The sequence below is a fragment of the Somniosus microcephalus genome, chromosome 4 (assembly GCF_052327205.1).
Source record: "Somniosus microcephalus isolate GS21.2 chromosome 4, FLI_Smic_1.0, whole genome shotgun sequence".
NCBI lineage: Eukaryota > Metazoa > Chordata > Chondrichthyes > Squaliformes > Somniosidae > Somniosus > Somniosus microcephalus.
In genome coordinates, this window is record NC_140990.1 from 326,163,277 (window position 1) to 326,183,079 (window position 19,803).

Consider the following 19,803-nt stretch of genomic DNA (forward strand, 5'->3'; position numbering starts at 1 on the left):
CAGGTCTCCAGCAACCTTAGCATCCAACATAATTACAACTGAAACTTGATGAAAGAGGCTACAAAAATCCAGGTAAAGTTACAGCAGTCTACAGCTCATCCATTATGTTACTTATTCAAAGGACTCCTGTAGATTGGAGCTATGCCCTACCGCTTCCCAATCACTGCTTGACTATTTCTCAAAGCATCAGTCCTCTTTACTTGCTGCATTTACCCCACAAAAAAAAGAGAGCTGGATAAGAATTGGAAGTTGAGGATAGTTACAGGCACCTTGGGACGGTTTTCTACATTAATGGCGCTATATCAATGCAAGTCATTTTAGTATTGGTAGATTCAAAAAAAAATTCCATCGAGCATGATTAGAACATAAGAAATAGAAGCAGGAGGAGGTCATAGAAACATAGAAGATAGGAGTAGGCCATTCGGCCCCTCGAGCCTGCTCCGCCATTCAATGAGATCATGGCTGATCATCCAATTTCAGTACCCGGTCCCTGCTTTCTCCCCATATCCCTTTAGCCTTAATATATCCAACTCCTTCTTGAATATATTTAATGAATTGGCCTCTACTGCCTTCTGTGGTAGAGAATTCCACAGGTTCACCACTCTCTGGGTGAAGAAATTCCTCCTCATTTCTGTCCTAAATGGCTTACCCCTTATCCTTAGACTGTGACCCCTGGTTCTGGACTCCCCGACCATCGGGAACATCCTTCCTGCATCTAGTCTGTCCAGTCCCGTCAGAATTTTATAAGTTTCAATGAGATCCCCTCTCATTCTAAACGCCAGTGAATATAAGCCCAATCGACCCAATCTCTCCTCATACGTCATTCCTGCCATCCCAGGTATCAGCCTGGTGAATCTTCGCTGCACTCCCTCCATGGCAAGAACATCCTTCCTCAGATAAGGTGACCAAAACTGCACGCAATACTCAAGGTGTGGTCTCACCAAGGCCCTGTACAACTGCAGCAAGACATCCTTGTTCCTGTATTCAAACCCTCTCGCTACGAAGACCAACATACCATTTGCCTTCTTAACCGCCTGCTGCACCTGCATATGGCCCCTCGAGCCTGCTCCGCCATTCAATAAGATCATGGTTGATCATAGACCTCAAGTCCACTTTCCTGCCCAATTTCCATATTCCTCGATTCCCCAGGAGTCCAAAAATCTATTTATCTCGGCCTTGAATCTACGCAAAGATTCAGCATTCACAGCCCTCTGGGGCAGAAAATTCCAAAGATTCACAACCCTCAGTGAAGAAATGCCTCCTCATCTCGGTCTTAAATGGCCTACCCCTTATCCTGAGACTACGCCCCCTAGTTTGAGACACTCCAGCCAGGGGAAACAACCTCTCAGCATCTACCCTGTCAATCCCCTTCAGAATCTTGTATGTTTCAATGAGATCACCTCTCATTCTTCTAAACTCCAGAGAGTATAGGCCCATTCTACACAATCTCTAATCACAGGACAGCCCCCTCACCCCAGGAATCAATCTAGTGAACCTTCGTTGCACCGCCTCCAAGGCAAGTATATCCTTCCTTAGATAAGGAGACCAAAACTGTGCACAGTACTCCAGGTGTGGTCTCACCAAGGCCCTGTACAATTGTAGCAAGACTTCCTTATTCTTATACTCCAACCCCCTTGCAATAAAGGCCAACATGCCATTTGCCTTCTTATTGCTTGCTGTACCTGTATGCTAGCTTTCTGTGTTTCTTGCACAAGGACACCCAAATCTCTCTGAACACCAACATTTGAAAGTTTCTCACCATTTAAAAAATATTCTGTTTTCCTATTCTTCCTACCAAAGTGAATAACCTCACATTTCCCTACATTATACTCCATCTGCCACCTTACTGCCCACTCACTTAGTCCATTGCAGTCAGATACAGGGGAATATATAATGGGAAATAAGGAAATGGCAGATCAACTAAATGCATACTTTGGGTCAGTCTTTACGAAGGAAGACACAAAAAACCTCCCTGGGATATCGGGAAAAATAGGGACATTGGCAAAGGAGGAACTGACGCAAATCAATATCTCTAAGGATATGGTGTTAAGGAAGCTAAAGGGATTGAAGGTGGACAAATCCCCAGGGCCTGATAACATGCATCCTAGGGTACTGAAGGAGGTGGCCCTAGAGATAGCGGATGCACTAAGGATGATTTTTCAGAATTCATTAGACTCGGGAACAGTGCCGATGGATTGGAGGGTAGCTAACGTTACCCCACTATTCAAAAAGGGGGGTAGGGAAAAAGCAGGTAATTACAGACCTGTAAGCCTTACATCAGTTGTGGGCAAAATGCTGGAGTCCATCATTAAGGATGAAATAGCGGAGCACTTAGCAAATGGGGACAGGATAGGACAGAGTCAACATGGATTTACAAAGGGTAAATCGTGCTTGACTAATCTATTGGAATTTTTTGAGGGAGTAACTGGTAGAATAGATGGGGGAGAGCCAGTAGATGTGGTGTACCTGGACTTCCAAAAGGCCTTCGATAAGGTCCCACATAAAAGATTAGCATGGAAAATTGAGGCTCATGGGATAAAGGGGAAAGTTTTGGCGTGGATAGGGAACTGGCTGTCAGATAGAAAACAGAGAGTTGGAATAAACGGCTCATTTTCTGAATGGCAGGCAGTAACAAGTGGGGTACCACAGGGATCTGTCCTGGGCCCCCAGCTGTTCACAATTTACATTAATGACCTGGATCAGGGAGTCGGATGCAGCATTTCCAAATTTGCAGACGACACTAAACTAGGAGGTGGGGTGGGCTCAGAGGAAGAGACCAGGAAGCTCCAGAGCGATTTGGACAGACTGGGCGATTGGGCGGATAAATGGCAGATGCACTATAATGTGGACAAGTGCGAAGTTATCCACCTTGGGTGCAGGAACGGGAGGGCAAATTATTATTTAAATGGCAATAGATTGGGAGAGGGGGAAGTACAGAGAGACCTGGGTGTTCTTGTACACCAGTCACTGAAGGCGAGCATGCAGGTGCAACAGGCGGTCAAGAAGGCAAACGGTATGCTGGCCTTCATAGCAAAAGGGTTAGAATACAGGAACAGGGATACCTTGCTGCAGCTGTACAGGGCACTGGTGAGACCACACCTCGAGTACTGTGTACAGTTTTGGTCGCCTCATCTGAGGAAGGATGTTCTTGCCATGGAGGGGGTGCAGCGGCGATTCACCAGGCTGATACCAGGAATGGCGGGAATGACCTATGAGGAGAGACTATGTAGTTTAGGGATGTACACACTGGAGTTTAGAAGATTGAGAGGGGACCTCATAGAAGTGTATAAAATTCTGACAGGTCTAGACAGACTGGATGCAGAAGGAATGTTTCCCTTGGCGGGTGAGAACAGAACTAGAGGACATAATTTAAGGATAAGGGCTAAACCATTTAGGACAGAGATGAGGGGGAATTTCTTCACTCAGAGAGTGGTGAACCTGTGGAACTCATTGCCACAGAGGGCAGTGTACGCCAGCTCATTAAATATATTTAAGAGGGAATTAGATATATTTCTACGGGCAAAAGGGGTTAAGGGTTACGGAGAGAAGGCGGGGACGGGATACTGAATTAAAGGATCAGCCATGATCTCATTAAATGGCGGAGCAGGCACGAAGGGCCGAATGGCCTACTCCTGCTCCTATCTTCTATGTATCTATATCCCTTTGCAGACTCCTTGTATTGTCCTCACAACTTACTGTCCCATCTAGCTTTGTATCGTCAGCAAACTTGGATACATTACATTCAGTCCCTTCATGTAGGTCATTAATATAGATTGTAAATAGCTGAGGCCCCCAACATTGATCCTTGCGGCACCCCACTAGTTACAGCCTGCCAACCTGAAAAAGATCCGTTTATCCCTGCTCGGTTTTCTCTCCCGTTAACCAATCCTCCAACCATACTACATTACCCCCAACCCCATGAGCCCTAATCTTGTGCAATAACCTTTTATGTGGCACCTTATCGAATGCACAAAATCATGTTGACTCTGCCTAAATCATATTATGATTTAAGTGACCTGATGCCACTTCCTGTCCTGTTGGGGCCAGTATTTGTTTAACATAGAAGCATAGAATGATACAGCACAGAAGGCCATTCGGCCCATCATGCTTGTGCTGGCTCTTTGGTGGAGCTATCCAATTAATCCCAGTCCCCTGCTCTTTCCCCATAGCCCTGTATATTGTGTCCCTTCAAGTATTTATCCAATTCTCTTTTGCATTTTACTATTAAATCTGCTTCCACCAGCCTTTCAGGCAATGCATTCCAGATCACAACAACTCGTTGCTTAATTGTTTTCCTCATCTCTACTCTGGTTCTTTTGCCAATCACCTTAAACCTGTGCCCTCTAGTTACCGACCCTTCTGCTACTAAAAACAGTTTCTCCTTATTTACTCATCAAAACCGTTCATGATTTTGAATACCTCTATCAAATCTCCCTTTAACCTTCTCTGCTCTAAGGAGAACAATCCCAGCTTCTCCCGTCTCCCCTCTTAACTGAATTCCCTCATCCCTGGTACCATTATTAGCCAGCAATTTATCATGGGAGAGGAACATTGAGGTTTTGTTGGATTGGAGTTGAGGGTCTGTATTTGTGTACACTGTTTATATTGCTAACTTTCCTTCAGGAGATTAATTTTCTTTCAGAGTGAATCATACATGTTCATTGGATGGAGTAGGCTTGATAAACCAAATGGGATTTTCCCTATCTATGCTTTGTTGTTGGTAAAATCATTGCCTGCAACATCTAAAATGATCTTGAGCCATGTTAGCAAGGCTAAGCCAAGAGCCAGTGTGGCTGAGAGAGAGAGAGAGAGAGAGAGAGTGAGAGAGAGCACTCTCACTTCAGTCAATAGGTTGTAGGTTCAAATCCCACTATGGACTTGAGCCCCTAATCGAAGTTGACACCATCAGTGCAGTACTAAGGGAGTGCTGCATTGTTGGATGAGATGCCAAACTGAGGCCCTGTTTGCCTGTCCAAGTGCATGTAAAAGAGCTAATGTCAATATTTCAAGAACAGGAAGTTTGCCCAGTGTCCCAGCCACCATTCATCTCTCAACCAAGACCACCAAAACCGATTAATTGGTTATTTATTTACTCGAGACCTTTCAATGTGCAATGTTGCCTATGAAACATTGGCTACACTTCAAAAATAATTAATTGGCTGTGATCCACTCTGGGACATTCTGAAGATGGGAAAAGTGCTGTATAAATGCTAGTTTGACTTCTTTAGGCTAACTGGTCCATAACTCCCAAGTTCATGTCTCACTTTTTCACAAATTGGGTCTCTTATGTCAACTTTTTTTGGGGCACAAGATCAGCTCGTTTTGACCTTTTTTTCCCTCCGCACCTCTGTACTCAAAGGTGAAGTCTTTGTTGGGGTACCCATCGCAACACCACCCATGTGTGTCTGTACCAAGCCACAATACAAGCAGGAAAAAAAAAAGTGTCTCACTGGATAAGAAATCCACAGAACACAATGACGTCAAGAACCACAAAGCAATTATTCTGTAGCTTCAGTGTAATGGATTATAGTGTACCGTTAGTATAATGAACTCAAGACGCATTGCCTTAAATTAATTGGCACTGCTGAAGGTGTAAGATTTTGGTTGTGGGTTCCTAATTACAATTATAATGACTTATTTAGAAATAATTACAATCAAAAGCAAACAACCTCACAGGTCATGTATCTCATTGTGGGATCTTGCTATGCATAAAATCACAGCCACATTCATCTGCAGTACAGCAATGACCATCTTTTTAAAAGTAATTCATTGTCTGAAGTGCTTTGGGATGCCTCGGACATGTTATAAGTTTTCCTTTCTCTAATTCACCGACTGAACTCAAACATCTGGACAAGAGTCAGGTTCTAGGTCTAAGTAAGATCATGGGAATGAATTGTTTTGGTTGGAGCTATTCCCCTCACAACCCTTGCCTTCACAGCAAAAAAAACTGGCAATTTCCTTTATAACAGAAAATGCTGGAAAAACTCAGCAGGCCAGGCAACATCCGTGGAGAGAAATAGTCAACGTTTCAGGTCGAAACCCTTTGTCAAGACTGAAAAAGCACAAGAAATGAAACAGATTAAAAGGCCAGGCTGGGAGAGAACAAAAGAGAAAAGTGAAGAGACATTAAGAGGTATTCAAAACAAGACGAGATTGTGATAGGACTGGTGGAGACAAAAGACGGCCTTTTCCTTTAGCTGACTGTGTCCCTTAGGATCTGAAATCTGGTCCAGGATCAAAAATTTAACATCTAATTGTAGTAAACGGTTCACTAGCGATCAGGTGGAATGGATTGTGTTTTCAAGTCTTTCCTGGAAGACAGGAAATGCCACACCAACTGACCAATGGATACAGGCTAAAACTACAGTCAGATTTATTTATTTTATTTATTTATTTTTATTTTTTATTTTTTTAAAAACAGGTAATTAATACACAAAAGCCAAGCGATGCAACAAGATACTGAATCCCCACAATACTTTAAAGCAATAACATTCGACTCAGTCTATGAAAAATACCTTTCTTTTAAGAAATGTATTTGGATAAGCAACAAACGCCAAGAAAAAAAAATCCCTCTAGACCTTCTGGATAAGATATTGCATGTGGATGAGGTGAATAAGAGTTCATCCACAGAATATGCCTCTGCCATCAAGACTATGGGAGAATGCCCCAGCACTTAACTAGTCCAAAGGTCTCTGAAGTCAGAGTTGTCAATCATTCATGATTAAAAAGATATAAAAGAACTGTGGCTATTTCCACTGAAGCAGAACTGGTCAAGGGGAGATATAATAGAGGCGATTAAAATTATGAAGGGGTTAACCATGAAAAATGATTTCCCAATGGCCTCATTCAACGTCTGTGAAATGAATGCACAAAATACTAATGAGGCAGCACTCGCACACTATCTGGATTCCTAAAACCTGTTAAGAGCTGGGGCTTTTTAGCTGCAAAAGAGAAGGCTGAGGCGCGACTCAATAGAGGTCTTTACAATTATGAAAGCGTTTGATAGGGTACATGTAGAGAAAATGTTTCCACTTGTGTGGGGGAGGGGACCAGAACTAGGGGCCATAAATATAAGATGGTCAATAATAACTCCAATAGGGAATTCAGGAGAAACTTCTTTACCCAGAGCGTGGCTAGAATGTGGAACTCGCTACCACATGGTGTGCTTGAGGTGAATTGCGTAGATGAGTTTAAATGGGAAGCTAGATAGGTACATGAGGGAGAGGGGAATAGAAGGTTATGCCGATAGGATGAGGTGAAGTAGGACAAGAGGGGAGCATAAACACCAGCATCAACCAGTTTGGCCAAATGGCCTGCTTCTGTGCTGTAAATTCTATATATTGTATCTCAATCATTTACAATTCAATTTGCAGCCGAAACAAAATTCCAAGATCCTAACTAATTTCCATATCAACCAACCTGGCCCCACAGACAACTTGTCTTATTACAGGAAACTCTCTTTTAACCGGCAAAATTCAGGAGTAGGTTCAGGTAAGTTTTACTATATATTAGTGGCTGTGTAACCGGGGCTCCTGCACCTGTGGCTGTGAACGGGGCTCTCGTACCTTGGTAACTATACCTCTCTGTAATCCAGACTTTTTGATCAACCGGCACCACGCCGGTCCCGTCGGTGCCAGATAAAAAAAGTTTCCAGTACCTTCATTTTTATGTCAAGGAAAAAGTTCCCATTTTAAATCTAGCTACCTCAGAACCGTATAAAATAAAAAACAAAAAAAAAATTGTTTAAATGCCCTCGCAATTCAAATGCTTATACTTGCAATCCATGACAGGCTTGTTCCATGCATCCAACTGCACTTGCGGTGCTGCGGCTGACTCGCTCATGTTTAGCCACATCACAAGTAGTTGACACCAAACACCACTCACCCTGCATCCAGACTGACTTCTTTTTGTTCGATCTGCTAAAGGCTTATGTAATAATTTACCAGGGAAGGCCATTCAAGCGAACAGCACAGGCTAAACTTTGCAAGGCTCTGCTCAGCGGATGTGCACGTCAAGTGTGATGACCTCCTTGCCAATTCTCTAATCTGCATTCCCATCAGGTGAGGTTCTGTGTTTGCACTTGATCTTGGCACACGGTAGCCTTAGCATAGATTTAAAGTAATTGGTCGGAGGTTTAGAGAGGATTGGAGGAGAATTTTTTTCACCCGGAGGGGTGGTGGGGGTCTGGAACTCACTGCCTAATAGGGTGGTAGAGGCAGATACCCATCATCGCATTTAAAAAAGTACTTGGATGTGCACTTGAAGTGCTGTAACCTGCAGGGCTACGGACCAAGAGCTGGAAAGTGGGATTAGGCTGGATAGCTCTTTGTCGGCCGGCACGGACACGATGGGCCGAATGGCCTCCTTCAGTGCTGTAAATTTCTATGATTCTATGAGTGGATCTCCCATGCAAAATCAGGACAATGTAATTGTCCCTCAGAGTGCATTAGTGATGCGGTACTTAAAAGTCAGTGGGAATTGCAGCTTTGGAAGCCACATATTTTGGTAGAGGTGTGCAGCTGCAGGTGTGTCACAACATGCTGATGCCTAAATAGAGAGTACATGATATATATAGAAAAAAATTATATAGTTATAAAGGAGTTCAAGAAACAGTTAGATGATTATAGTGAGAAGGGTGTTAGGTAGATTTGAGATCATAGAATCATACAGCAGAAGGAAGCCATTTGGCCCATTGTGCCTGTTCCAGCTCTTTGAAGGAGCTATCCAATTAGTCTCACTCCCCTGCTCTTTCCACATGGCCCTGCAAATGTTTTCCCTTCAAGTATTTATCCAATTCCCTTTTGAAAATTACTACTGAATCTCCTTCCACCACCCTTTCAGGCAGTGCATTGCAGATTATAACTTGCTGCGTAAAAAAAAAATTCTCCTCATCTCCCCTCTGGTACTTTCACCAATTACCTCAAATCTGTGACCTCTGGTTACCGGCCCTCCTGCCAGTGGAAACAGTTTTCCCTATTTACTCTCATAATTTTGAGCACCTCTCCTCTGAACCTTCTCTGCTCTATGTAGAGCAATCCAAGCTTCTCCAGTCTCTCGAGATAACAGTCATCCCTCATCCCATTCCATTAAATCTGCTCTCCACCTGCTCCAAGGCCTTGCCATCCTTCCCAAAGTGTGGTGCCTGGAATTGGACACAATACTCCAGCTGAGGCCTAACCAGAGATTTATAAAAAGGTTCAGCAGAACTTCCATGCTTTTGCATTCTATGCTTCTTTTTTGACATCTACCCAAAAAAAGGGCTGTTAGGACTACCGCAACATATAACACATTAAATTTGAATCTTTAAGCTTGAAGAAAGCTAACCAATGCATTTGAAACTTCAGTGAAATCACCAGCACCAAAATATAGTTTTTCATTTTTTTTCCTTTATAAAACAAATTGGTCTGAAGACGATGTTTTAAAAAATTATTTTGTGGCTTCAGACCAGAGTTTCTCAGAAGATATAAATTCATCATAAACATCTCCAGTGGGTACAGTAGCATAACGATTGTTACTGGAGTGCCCTGGACAATTAAATCAGAAGGCCCCTCGAGCCTGCGCCGCCATTTAATAAGATCATGGCTGATCTGATCGTGGCTTCAACTCCACTTCCCTGCCCGCTCCCCAGAACCCTCAACTCCTTTAAATTGTTCAAAAATCTGTCAAATCTCCACCTTAAATATATTCAATGACCGACTCCGCAGCTCTCTGGGGTAGAGAATTCCAAAGATTCACGACCCTTTGAGATAAGAAATTCCTCCTCATCTCAGTTTTAAATGGGCGACCCCTTATTCTGAAACTGTGCCCCCGAGTTCTAGATTCCCCCACGAGGGGAAACATCCTCTGCATCTACCCTTATATGGAAAAATAATAGCCTGGAATTTGCAGTCAGCGGCGAACGAATCACACCAGCCATTCATTACACTTACACTTGCCCACCAACTTTGAGATTTTGCACTGGAACTTGTGATTTAAAAGCCATTTTGGCACAGTGCCCCCTACAGGGGATCTGGGACCTGTGTGAACAGGGCAAGCAACTCTTAAAACAGAATAGGCCAGTAATTCCACTCCCAACGCGTGAGTACGGATGGGGTACTGGCCCGTTGGAAGTGCCGGATTTCAGCATGCGCGGAAAACCGGCATTTCCTCCAAGGGTTTCAGAGGTCCAACGCGTGTGCGCAGGACTCAGCGCGCACGCGTTGAACTTCCTTCTTTTTGACAGGTTTGCCCGTGTGCAAGGGCCTCAACTTTTTACACATATAAAGGAGGCGCAAGGACTGGATTCTTGAAGGTAAGTGGTCTATTATTTAAAATTATTACATTTTTTCCACAGCTTCATTGTTTTTAAAGGACTTTACAGTAAGGTAAGTTTATTTTTAGACCCGATTTCTTAAAAAAATTTCAAAAATGTTATTAATTGTTTAAAATAGTTTAAGTTATTTATAGTTTATTTAATTATTGGGATTTTTAATTTTTTTTATTTAAGTTGAATTAGTCTTTTGGGTGCCCGTACTTTTCATGAGTTTGACAGTTCTTACTATCAAACTCATGAATGAAGTTTCCCCTCCCCTGATTGGCTGCACAGTGCTCACCTGATCCCAGCCAGCACATCGAACTAACTACGCCGCTGGATCAGGCAAGCACATCGCGCCGACATCTGAACCGGGCCAGTGACAGGAATTCCAAGCAGGCCCAGGCTTCAGATGTCAGCGCGCCGGGTGAGTGCACATCGGGGGCTTGCACGCGCGGCAAGCACCTGATCCTAATTTCTGGCCCATTCGAAGATAGGAGGAGTAGGCCATTCGGCCCCTCGAGCCTGCTCCGCCATTCAATGCGATCATGGCTGATCATCCAAATTCAGTACTGTCTTTGCTTTCTCCCCATATCCCTTGATCCCTTTAGCCTTAAGAAATATATCTAACTCCTTCTTGAATATATTTAATGAATTGGCCTCAACTGTCTTCTGTGGTAGAGAATTCCACAGGTTCACCACTCTGGGTGAAGAAATTCCTCCTGATCTCTGTCCGAAATGGCTTACCCCTTATCTTTAGACTGTGACCCCTGATTCTGGACTCCCCGACCATCGGGAACATCCTTCCTGCATCTAGTCCTGTTAGAATTTTATAAAATTCTATGAGATCCCCTCTCACTCTAAGCTCTAGCGAATATAAGCCTAATCGACCCAATCTCTCTTCATACGTCATTCCTGCCATCCCAGGTATCAGTCTGGTGAATCTTTGCTGCACTCCCTCCATGGCAAGAACATCCTTTGAAGAATTGTTACCGAACCATGCAGTGTCTGAACCAGGAAATGCAAGTTAGAATATTGAATTCAATGCCTAATCATGTACAGAAAGTGAAAGAAGGGGAAAGATGGGAGAGAGAGAAAAAAAGTTAAAAAAATTTTTTTTTTAAATCTCCAACAATAATTAAAATCTGAAGGAATGAGACTCCACACTTGCAAAAGTTCATTTTCAGTGCCAGAGGCGCTGTTTGGCAGTAATCAAGACTTATCCCACCATTAAAAATGTATTTACACTGGAATGGACAAGCCCTAACTTTTTCTGGCGAGTTTACGCAAGTACCCCAACATCTTGCCATTCCCTGTGTTTCAATGCGGAGTCTCTCAGCAAGATATCGGTGCAGCGAAGCTTCTGGAGCTGGGCAACTTGGACAGCAACTTCCTGATTTCCAAGTTTACCTGCGCACGTGCCATCGCTGGAAATTGCTGTCCGATTTGCACTTGAATAATGGCGAGCTCCGATAGCCTCATTGTTATTCTTAAAGCAAAATCCGGGCCACTATCTTTTCAGCAGCAATGGCATTGATATTGTGTTGACAGTGCTTAGTTAGTTGCGATACAGAACTTCGCAGTGTATCTAGGTTGTTAAGTGGGATCACAAAAAGCGCCGTGGGACATTTTTCTATGTTAAGATGCTATACAAATGCAAGCAGTTGTTGTTGTTGCCGACAACACTTCAGACAATGCAGCACTCCCTCAGCCTTGGTTACGCACGCAAGTCTTGAAGCGAGGCTTATATCCATAAGCTGCTGACCCAGAATGCAAGCGTCACTAACTGAGCCAAACTGACACATGATACTTTTGCAAGAGAGGAGTCATTGCGTATGGAGGAATAGTAATCCGCTTACATTACAGTGTTGCCTTTAGGGACAGCATTGCAACATAAAGCTGGGATACATGCCTCAAGGTACAGATCATCATCTTGTGTTGGTGGTTTCATCCCTGCTTCCAACGACACTGCTAGCAATACTAAATGGTTGCTTTGGGTGCCACTAAATAGGAGTCACAATTTTAACCTGGCCACACACGGGCGGAGCTCTCCGTCTGTCCCCACACAGGCCTGCAATGCTTTGTGATGGACACGGGTTTCCTTCACCCCCGTCTGTCCACAGCCAGAAATGCAAAGCTGCAAACGTGGCTGTTGTGGTGGTTGATCCATTGTTGTCTCCAGTACTCCACTTCCACCCTACGATGTACAAAATGAGGCAAACACAGGACACCAGCAATCTCGCCTTTACCCACAACTGCTTCTGCGGCATAAATGGGCCGCAAGTGAAACACAAGAGGATTCAGTGGACAAGCAATGTGCGTTCAATTGCTGCCCCTCTTAAAATCACTACAGGGATCAAATCAGATATTACTGGGAATGTAATCAGTTTAAACTCATCTACACAGAACTACAACACAGAAGCAGGCTGTTCAGTCCAACCAGTCCATGTTGGGGTTTATCCTCCACACGAGCAGTAGTCTACATCCCATGTGCCCACCATGTCCCCATATCCCTGTATGACCTTTTCCTTCAACCATCCATCTCACCGATTCTCAAAAGGTTGACCTGGTTACTGCTTCAATCACTAGCTCCTGTAGTACATTCTACAGCCTCACAACCCTCTGAAAAACAAAAAGCTCTCTGGCTTAAATCTCCAGCACTGAAGCCCTGGTTTTAACTGCGGGCGAGAGAGGGAAGAGTGGAGGCAGCGGTGCGTACTCCCCCCTCACCATCTTTAACATCTTCCAGCCCTACAACCCTCCGAGATCCCCGCGCTCCTCCAATTCTGGCGCTTCCGATTTTATTCGCTCCGCCATGCCTTCAGTTGCCTAGGCCCCAAGCATTGGAATTCCCTCCCTAAACCTCTCCAACTCTCTCTCCTCCTTTAAAAGATGTTCCTTAAAAGTTACCTCTTTGACCAAGTTTTTGGTCACCTGTCCCAATATCTCATGATGCGGCTCGGTGTCAGGTTTTCAAAATCAAATCAACTTTTGTCATTCTTAGTGCACAAGTGCAGTACAACGAAATGTAGGCTTGCGGCTCCCGAGAGTGTACATTTAGATTAAGACATTTAAACATTCAACATACATTTGGCTTGTAATACATTAACATAAACATAACCATAATAAAGTGCATTGGCAGATGTGCAGGCTTTAGAGTTTATTTGTGGAGTTCAGTAGGATGACAGCCCTGGGAAAGAAGCTGTTCCTAAATCTGGTCGTACGGGTGCGAATGCATCTGTAGCGTCTCCCAGATGGCAGGAGGGCGAACAGACTGTGGCTGGGGTGGGTAGGGTCTTTGATGATGGTCCGTGACCTCCGTAAACAGCGTTTCTGGTATATGTGCTCTATGGTCGGTAGCCGGGTGCTGGTAATGCATTGGGCAGTTTTGACTACCCGCTGCAGGTTCCCTTGAAGCGCAATGGGACATTTTACTATGTGAAAGGCACCATATAAAAATACAATTTGTTGTTGTTGATGTGGGGCCCGAGCCAATTTAACTCCTGGGCCTCAATTAATTACACCAGGCCCGACTGCTGCTCGAACTCGACGTCAATGAAGTCAGATCGGGGGGTGAGCGAGCGAGGTAGGAAGCCGGGCCAAGGACCCACGGGAACAGTCCCTGGCAGTCAGGTAAGTGGTGGTAGGGCAGGCGTCATAAGGGCCGAGAAGCCCAGGGCCCTAGATTTTCTTGTGGAATCAGTAGAAGCAATCTTGCTCCTCCTGGCTTCACAAGGAAAAGTGTTTTTTTTTTTTTTTTTATAATTACCTTTTCAGCCTTCTTCTAGGTTTACTGCTCTGGGTTTCCCCAGCATTGGGCGCGGACCTCGCGGCAGAAAGTTAAAATAGCGTTGGGGTCTGATTGACATCATCAGGCTCCAAGTTTTGAATCTCAAATAAGACCCTTACCTGCCAGTTGTGAGGGCCTTGCAGGCTGGCCAAAAAACACACCTGATAAAATGGCGCGTGGTTCAGACTCAAGAGTTGCACGCTGCTTATATCGCAAACCCCACATGTCCTGTTCTTGCCGGGCAAGTGGTGCTAAAATCAACGCTTTAATCTTACATCCGTGACCCCCCTCCCTCATTCCTAGAGTTCTCAATCACTGGAAACAATCGGTTTCTATCTACCCTGTCCCATCCCTTCATAATTTTTAAACAGCTCCATCACATCCTCCAATAACTTTCTCAAGTCACTGCTCAACCTCAAAAATCACTTCCTTTTAATTCTTTCAACAGTCTCTTTTAAAAAAAAACACCAACAGGTTTTGAACCATATCTTTGATCCCTCTTCTCTCCCCATCCAAATGTCTGCTCCTTGCTCAATCACCACCACTCCCCTTTTTCAAAAAGGAAGTGCTCGCTAAGACCTCCCTTACGTGAGCAGCACTGTATATGAATACAAGCTATTGTGATATAAAATGGAGTGACTTGCCAAGACTGTGGGAGAAAAGCTCACAAGAAGTAGTCCCTAAAAACAGTTTCACAGTACAATTTTCTCCCACTTTACATTAAGCCAAACGTGGTCCAAATCTGCTGTATTTGCTGTTAAGATGGCCTTCCACGAGATCAGGACTATTCCACCACCATAAGAAATTGTGGCGCTGCTTATTCGGGATCCTGTACTTTATAAATAGAGGCATAGAGTACAAAAGCCAGGAAGTTATGCTAAACGTTTATAAAACACACTATTTCGGCCCCAGCTGGAGTATTGTGTCCAATTCTGGGCACCACGCGCCGAGAGGAGATTTGATAGAGGTGCTTAAAATTACGAAGGCGAAGAACCAGACTTCACCAATAATCAGGGAAACAATTACGTTTTCGGGAATAACCACTTTGACATCCCTTCCCTTCCATACAGGCATAACTGCGACAAGCAGTCAAATACCAACGGAAAACAGCTACTACAGCTCTGTCGAAACCTGGGTCTGTACATTGTCAATGGTAGGTTCATAGGAGACCTCCTAGGAAGATCGACCTATTGCTCACCTCTTGGCTGCAGCACAGTAGACTATATGATTACAGACTTAGACCCATCCTCTTTCAGAGCATTCACAGTCAAACCACAAACAACACTGTCAGATCAGTCAAATTACTATGTTCCTCAAAAAGACAGAAACAACATAGAAACACAACCCAGTAAACTGTACAACACCAAAAAATCGTACAGATGGGCCAAAAACGACACGGAAAAATACCAGAAAACAATTAGCAATGCATCAACTCAAGCTCTCTTAGACACCTTTCTGGATAACATATACACTCACAATAAAGAAGGCGTAAACCGGGCAGTTAGTAAACTAAACAATATTTTTGATAATTTGGCAACAAATGCAAACTTGAAAGCTCGCAAGAACAAACCCAAAACAAAAAACTATGAAAAATGGTTTGACCGAGATTGCCATAACATGAGGAAAAAACTTAGAAAAATATCAAACCAAAAACACAGACATCCAGAAAACGAGGAACTACGCCTTACTTATTGTCAGACACTAACACAATACAGAAACACACTCAGAACCAAAAAAGAGCAATATATTAAGAATACACTCAGCTCCATGGAGGAATCCATTGATTCCAATTGTTTCTGGGAAAACTTGAAAACACTACACAAAAAACAACACGACGATTTGGCCATTCAAAATGGGGACACATGGGTAAACCACTTTGAAAAATTATACCAGAAAAACACACTAAGACCAGAGCAACACCAAATATGCAAAAAACTGGAAAAGCTAGAAATGGCCATAAAAGATAACCAAAACCCGCTGGACGCCATAATAACAGAAAAAGAACTTCTTGAAAAACTCAAGGACCTGCGACCAGGAAAAGCCTGCGGGACAGACGGCATACTAAACGAGATGATTAAACACACAGACAACAAAATGAAACTGGCTATCCTAAAACTCTTCAACTTGGTTCTGAGTGTCGGTTATTTCCCTGATATCTGGAACAAAGGACTCATAACGCCCATATACAAAAGTGGGGACAAAAATCGACCCAAACAACTATCGAGGCATCTGTGTAAACAGTAACCTGGGGAAGGTATTCTGTAGCATCATAAACAAAAGACTTATAAACTTCCTTGAGGAGCACAATGTCTTGAGTAAAAGCCAAATTGGATTCCTGCCAAACTATAGAACATCCGATCATATCTTCACCCTACAGACCCTAATTGACAAACACGTTCACCATAACAAAAGCAAAATCTACATATGCTTTGTAGATTTCCAGAAGGCTTTCGACTCCATCTGGCATGACGGTTTATTCCTGAAACTTATCGAAAGTGGGGTCGGAGGGAAAACATATGATGTAATTAAATCAATGTATACAAACAACAAATGTGCAGTTAAAATTGGAGACAAACAAACAAAATACTTCCCACAGGGGCGGGGGGTGACGCAGGGCTCGCCAATCTCACCGACACTCTAATATTTACATAAATGGATTGGCAAAACTACTTGAACAATCTACAGCACCCGGCCTCACCCTATATGAATCCAAGGTTAAATTCCTCCTCTATGCAGACGACCTGGTTCTGCTGTCACCTACTAAAGAGGGGCTACAGCAAAACCTGGACCTGCTGGAGTCGTACTGCCAGACTTGGGCCCGGACAATAAATCCCCAAAAAACCAAAGTCCTTGTGTTCCAGCAAAGACCCAAACATCAGGGACCCAAAATAAATTTCACAGTAGGAACAACCAAAATTGAACAAACCACTAACTACACATACTTGGGCTTAAAAATCAGTTCTACGGGAAACTTCAAACTGGCTGTGAATGAACTGAAAGAGAAAGCAAGAAGGGCTTTCTATGCCATCAAAAAATCAATCCAAATAGAAATCCCAATTAGCATTTGGCTCAAAATTTTCAAATCAGTAATTGAACCAATTGCACTCTATGGCAGTGAGGTATGGGGACCGCTAACTCAACAAGAATTTGCAAAATGGGACAAACACCCAATTGAGATCCTACATGCAGAATTCTGTAAAAGTATCCTCTGGACTCAAAGGAAAACAGTAAACAATGCATGCAGGGCGGAACTAGGCCAATATCCATTAATAATCACTATCCAAAAAAGAGCCACCAAATTTTGGAATCACCTACAAATGAGCAATCCCCAATGCTATCACTACGACGCCCTGACATGCCAAGAGCTGACCATAAAGAAGAATACCCTCAGTCAACTAGTCCTGGGACTCAGTGAAGTAACTACTAACAATAACCAGCCCCAGGACAGTGACAGGGTAACACAAAGAATTCGACCCAACACAATCGTCGCTAAGCAAAAGGAAAAATATCTGACATATTGGGCAGAAACAACAAAAACCCAAAGCAAACTCAATTGCTACTTGGCCCTAAACAGACAATACAACATAGCTGATTACCTGACCATGGTAAAGGATAACAAACTGAGAAGAACCTTGACAAGGTACAGACTTAGCGAACATAGCCTAGCGATCGAAAAAGGCAGACACAGGCAGACCAGGCTGCCAAGAGAGGACAGGATATGCTCTCACTGCAGTCAGGGAGTGGTGGAGACAGATGCACTTCCTCACAGCTTGTGGAAAATATCAGGGCATCAGGGAGAATTTCTACCAAAAATTCTCACAAATATGCCCTGATTTCAGAAATCTGAATGACAACCAAAAACTCCCATTCCTACTGGGAGAGGAGAGAAGCTGTATAACACTGGCGGCACACTATGTTAAAGCTTGCCATGAACAGAGGGACAACCAGTAAACTAAGAAAAGAATATATATAAACAATGCGAATGTATATTTATACACTCAGGGATATACCTGTTTATACACTGTATTAATAGAACTGCGTTTATGTGCTAAACCATAAATGTATTTTGATGCTTTGGCAACATAAGATGTAACTTATCATGCCAATAAAGCGATTTGAATTGTGAATTGTTTTCAGATAGAGTAAATGCAAGAAACTACTTCCAATGGCTGAAGGGTCAATATGCGAAGGCACAGATTTATGGTTATTGAAAAACTTTTTTTTTTTTTTTTTTAAAAACACAGCAAGTGTTTAGGATGTGGAATGCACTGCCTGATAGGGCGGCGGAAACAGATTCATTGGAAGCCTTCAAAAGGGAATTAGATAAATACTGAAGGAGAAAAAAATTGCAGGGATATGGGGAAGGAGCGGGGGGGGGGGGGGGGAAAAGTGGGACTAACTGGATTGCTCTTCGAAAGAGCCGGCGCAGACTCAAATGGGCCAAATGGCCTCCTTCAGAGCTGTACTGTTCTATGATGAAACACAGACTAATTTTTCCCCACAGTTACATTGCTAAAAGAACTACTCAGCATAGCACTGATCGGAAAAGAACATTCATCTGATAAACAAACAGGAACTACTACCCCAGCGAGGATTTTCCCTTCAGGCAGAGGGAGTGGGGCTGACTGCAGGCTGGCAGATAAGGGGTTCAAGGGAACCGGTGCACAGAATGAGATCAGTAACACACTTGGTGAGAAAAGGTACCACGAAGCCAGTGCCATATACATTCAAGGAATTAAAAATACCTTAGGAAAGCTTCACTGCACCTTAAAAGCTGCGACAACTATCCTGTTGTGCACTTAATACAAAAACCTCCCTGCAGCCACCCAGCTCGAACCGAAATGCACAAAAAAGTGCCCTCGAGAAACTTGGCTTAAAATACACTCTTTTGTCGACGGTACAGGGAAAGAGCTCTGTTTCTTTTCGTAACTTGTACACATAAAAGTACCAAAGAGATAGCCCACAGAGCCCAGGGCAGCAGCAGCAAGTACTTGCTCAAGTGAGGAAGGAGCTGAAACAAACTCGCCGGTGGCTCTGCAGAAAACTTTGAACGTGCAGTCTGCGTGTTGGGGAAATGCTTCACAAGGAAGATGGAAAATTTAAAACTCACCACTTGGATCCTGCCACAGTTCCTTCCCTCTGGAGGAGAGGGTGGGGGAATTAGACCTCCTACTGCTTCAAGCTTTCTTTCCTCTGTGAGTCGCGTTTGAAAAGAGACTTCGCTTCCTACAAGAGTGAAGAGGGGGAGGAAAAAGCGGTCTTTTTTTTTTGAACCTGGCTGCAGGCCCCTCTGAGGTCAAAAACTGGGAGGGCCTGTATTGCTGTCACGAGAGTTTCCTGTTACACGATTTGCTGCGAGTTTCGGAGTCCAGAGACCAACTGCAAACCCCTCCCATTGCAAAGTACGAAGCAGCTGCTTTGTGACAAGCAGCCGGTTTGCTTTTATGGTGGGAGCTCACTGCTGTTATCAATATGGCCCGGCCTTAGGAGGCGCTGTACAGTTAAAGGAAGAGAGACTTGCATTTATATAGCGCCTTTCACAACCATCAGGACGTCCCAAAGCACTATTACAGCCAATTTGAAATATAGTCACTATTGTCATGCCAATCTGTGCACAGTCAAGCTCCCACAAACAGCTATGTGATCATGAGCAGACACTGTCACAAGGGCCAGCATTGATTTGCCCATCCCTAGTTGCCCTTAACTGAGTGGCTTATTAGGC

The 19,803-nt window shown here is 43.7% G+C and overlaps 1 protein-coding gene across 2 annotated transcripts in view; it reads right to left on the reverse strand.

Annotated features, from left to right (window-relative positions):
- Window positions 1-19,503, reverse strand: part of gypc (glycophorin C (Gerbich blood group)) — a 159,566-nt gene extending 140,063 nt beyond the window's left edge. Inside the window, exon 1 of one of the 2 annotated variants that reach the window (XM_085986860.1) lies at window positions 19,192-19,503. The gene's annotated coding sequence lies outside the window, so the exon portion shown is untranslated. The remainder of the gene's footprint in view (window positions 1-19,191) is intronic. The other variant, XM_085986861.1, reaches the window with a different exon arrangement.
- Between the last annotated feature and the right edge of the window lie 300 nt (window positions 19,504-19,803).